The sequence below is a fragment of the Bidens hawaiensis genome, unplaced genomic scaffold (assembly GCF_021521415.1).
Source record: "Bidens hawaiensis isolate Kalapana, Puna unplaced genomic scaffold, B.hawaiensis_p1.1 tig00037229_1, whole genome shotgun sequence".
In the NCBI taxonomy this organism is placed as follows: Eukaryota; Viridiplantae; Streptophyta; class Magnoliopsida; order Asterales; family Asteraceae; genus Bidens; species Bidens hawaiensis.
The window spans coordinates 18,749-23,435 of record NW_027505467.1 but is presented as its reverse complement, the minus strand read 5'-3'; positions in this window follow the sequence as shown (position 1 = coordinate 23,435).

Sequence of the window (4,687 nt, the reverse complement as noted above, 5' to 3'; positions counted from 1 at the left end):
CGTAGCTCATTGGCTTAAAGTAATTAAACTCCTACTCTAGAATTAATACACCCTAAAACTAAATAACCCAACACCTTGGCAAGGCACAAAAACATTTGATTGAAACGTTGAGATCGATCTAACTATAAAGGATTTCAAGTCGGAATGCTGCACAAATGTTGGTTATTAGATTTAGGCTAGCTCACGCATTCAGAACAACATGCTACATAAATACATGTAGGAGTGCGTAAGTTTTTGTTGATGCAAACGCGCAACTAGCTAGCAATTCATGAAAGAAATTCACTAGTTCAAAATATGGCTCCGAGGCCATAATTGTTCTTTATGAAGAAAAATACTAGATAAATAAAGTTCCCAAGGTTGTTTGTAAAAGGAAATATAAAAATTATATATAAAACAAAATTAGGGTATAGTCAGGTTGTTGGTTTCGTAAGTGATTGGATAGTTGCATGAATCATGACTATTGGATAGTACTGTAGATTAAGAGTTTCGAGTGAATGACATCTTAATCGGATAAGACATAAAAATATGCAAGAACGAGAATGCATATTATCTAGAAAAGAAGTTCTAGTTTCATTGATCTAGGTAGGGAAGTATCATATGATTAGTTTGAATTACTTTGAAATGTTGCAACTTTTCGTGAAAAGAGTGTATGGTCGATTAGTTTTCATTTATTACTGTTGATAGTTAGACAATTACATAAGTGGAAAATCATTAGTGAAAACTTTGTTACTATTACTCACATTTATCACCATGTTAAGTTACTATATATTGATTAGTAACTTATCACTAACGACCAACTAATCAATAGTAACTTTCTACTATGCTACTTACCACTGATGGACCTAGTCGTCAATGATAACTTAGTACTAATTCTACTTGCCACTATGAGGCTATTCTCAAAAATAACTTACCACAGATGCTACTTGTCACTTATGAACTACTAAAGTTGTTGATTATTAGTAGCAACTTACAACTCATAATTAGTTCTTATTGTAGATCATTTAACATGCAAATTTTTATCACTTACGCAAAATGAAACAACTTTCAATGTGTAGAGCGTACTATGGAAACGGGTCTTCGACCCATAATGCCACACAAGCCCAAAACAACATATGTGTGACAAAGCCCAAAAGAAAATAGGCAGGATATTTAGTGAAGTACTAAAGCAACTAATGTGGTGATCAGTACAAATCCCCTCAACTAAACATTCAATCAACTAAAATAAGAAAAGGGAAACATGACATTTAATGAGCTCAACCACCTTCAGCCAAAAGAGGGAGTCCAAGGCTCCAAGCAATGAAGAGAGAAGGCCCATGCAAGCTGTTGGATGGAACTCCTACAAAAAAGGAGCAATAAACAGTGGACCAAGAAGAGACTCAAGGAGCCAGAGTCATAAGATAAAGAACTTCATGTTTTTAACTATTTGTATATAATCTTCTAGCTATAACATGAGAAGGGGGCTTTCATTGTAAAGCATGTTTGAAGAACTTCATAAAAATATTCTTTCCAGCATTCACCTTTCAAATATAAGTCATTTGTTGAGGCATTCTTGAATACCTTTATGAATTGTTCTAGTGTTGATTAGGGTTAATAGCCGGACGGATCCCTCCCTCTCACATCACTTCACTGGTGAGGGGTCAAGACCAAAGAAGATGAAGGTCAATTTCACCACATAACAAACCATATCCCGATGAGTCCAAGAAATTACACCACTCGTGCAGATAATGGAAATCAACATAATGCTTTCTAGAAAAATTTTCACCATGTGTGCCACTCGATAACTGGGTAGCGAGACCCTTACCATGTGCTCTACCCTTGGACTAATCTAGAGTATTTCCCCTAGGCCCCCACCAAGGGGGCGCTATCCCTTGGAACCCTCTCAAAGGGGCGGAGTTGCTTCCTTGAACCCCTATGAATTGTTGGTGTCTAAAATTAAAATAGACTTAAACCGGTGTACCACACAATTTCTAATTTGTATCAATGTATGCTATAAGTATACTTTGTACTTTTACTAAAATGACACTAAAATCACTAATATTTTCTACCCCACTACTGTCAAATAAATATATTTTGGACTTTGGCCTAACTAAGGATTTGATATTTTGCATCTACCACACTTACTAAGATCGGCTTTGGTGACGTAAAGAACAAGATGATGCCTTGCAATGAACTATTGAAGCCAATTACCAATATAAATTATATGTGAGTAGCTCTTAATGTAATTTTGTACATCTAGTTCTTTGGAGTGTTAAGTTGAGTCTGGTTAGAGTTTTTCATCCTAATACCCCATGTTTTAGTGTATGTTATCTCAATCCTAATACCCCATATTTTAGTGTATGTTATCATGTGGGTTCTGGAGTATTTTTAGGCAAGTGAATCAAGAACACGGACACGAGATATGTAGAACTCTCTACGACTCTTTTATTAAGAAAACGACAAACGAGAAAAACTTAATAAAACTAATACATTGAACCTAGGGTATTTATAAATCCACGTTTCTAATCCTGTACTAACTCAAATACATAATTTGAATCCAAAACAAACGGAATTAAATAAAAATAAGACTAACTTATCTTATAATAATAAACTAATTATTATTTTAAATCTCCTCGAAGCCACCCCATAAAATTTACGGAACTGCCCTTAATGAAGTAATATCGCAACGTTTAATATCCCTCTCGATATTAACTTCTACCATGCCAATATCGATACAAAACTTCATAACATTTACTTGAGACAAACTCTTAGTAAACATGTCCGCAACTTGTTCCGAAGTATTAACATACTTAAAATCAATTTCTCCTTTCAAAACTTTTTCACGAATGAAGTGGTAATGGACTTCTATATGCTTCGTTCGATCATGAAATGTGGTATTTCCAGCTAGCGTTATTGAATAAATATTATCTCCAAACAAAGTTACCTTAGCACTCGTCTTTTGATTCAACTCCTTCATGAGTTGCACTAACCAAGTACTCTCTTGTGCAGCCATCGCGGCTGCACGGTATTCAGCTTCGGTGGTAAACAACGAGACGGTTGGTTGCCTCTTGCTTCACCAAGCTACCGCTCCTCCTCCCATGACGAACACTTACACGGTCATCGAACATCGGGTAGACATGTTTCTAGCATAGTCGGTATCACAAAAGCCAGTTATATCCAAACTCGACTCCCTCTAAAACTTGACACCATAAGTCGGAGTAGATTTAATGTACCTTACTACCCTTCAAATTGCCTCTAAATGCGGTTTCAAAGGTTTCTTCATGAACCGACTAAGAACACACACTGAATAGGTATTATCAGGCCTCGTTAATGTAAGGTAGATAAGACTACCAACAAGTCTTTGGTACATTGTTACATCTTCTAACTCTCTCACTCTCAACACCAAACTTCTTCCAACCATATCACAAATGAAGCACCTTGACTCAAAACTGTTGATTAGTTCTTCATGTAAGCAATAGAAAACATGAATAATAATAAACCAATGAACCTGTTATAGCATGGAGAGTAGCCATCGTAGCTGAGTATGATGTAGTCGACATGTTTGCCATCTTGATCGAGTTCCCCTTTAGGATGTATAGTTAAGAATGGTGTTAGGGTTGTTTTGAGGAACCCGGTTTAGGAGAGAGGAGGCACACAAAATTGTTATGTGTGTGTGATTAGGTTATGATGTTAATATTTATCTCTCTTTATATACACCCAAGGGAAACCCTTTATTAGCTAGCATGGGTAATATGGCCCATCAACAATTACCAAACTAATATATAATAAGGTATAGTTAATATTTTGATCTATTATAATATAAATGATTATAACGGCCATATATAAATATATATAATCTTACATTCTCCCACTTGGCCGAATAATCATTTATTATGAGTATTAGATTAGTCTGATCAGAAGTTAATACTCATTATAGCTATAAACTCAAACTGGAGTAGAGAAATACAGTCATTGAATTGAACATCAGCTCAAGACCCCAATTAATCATACTATAGTCCTTATTTAAAACCTAAGTAGTTATGATCAAAATTTTGAAGTAATCCCTTCAAACGTTTGATTTGTATAATAATTTGTCTATATATCATTATGCATGCAGAACATATTAAGATACATACAAATTCAAAACTGATGAGGAAAATTAATAGTTAATCATTCATAATACGATATGCAGTTGTACATGGTCATCAAATAAACCCCTCATATTTATAAGCGCTTTCATAATACTTATGGGTAATAGACCTATAGTTATAGGATCCTTAAACATATCATGAATGTATTCGATATGAAAATTTATTTTCCTCAATTCGTTCGTAAACGAATAATTAACTTCATATAAGAATTTAATATAACACCTCTTAAATTGTTACTGTTTGAGAAAACATGGTAGCTGACTTTATCACAATAAGTCTTCAATATATAACTTATATGGAGTTTAATAAAACTTATGAGTCCAATAATAAATATTCAACAACATTTATTGAAAACACCGTTGTAATTAATCAACATATTATGTCGTTGTGACTTAGTTTGTTGTTATTAGTTCATTATGACTCCTACATGAGATAGATTTATCTACTGCCATAAAAATATATCCTGAAAATTACATTTTCTTATATCTGAATATGACAAAGTTTAGAGAAATCTACCGGTTTGAATTCTCACTTCTTCTTTCAAATTATAGTCTTTCGTT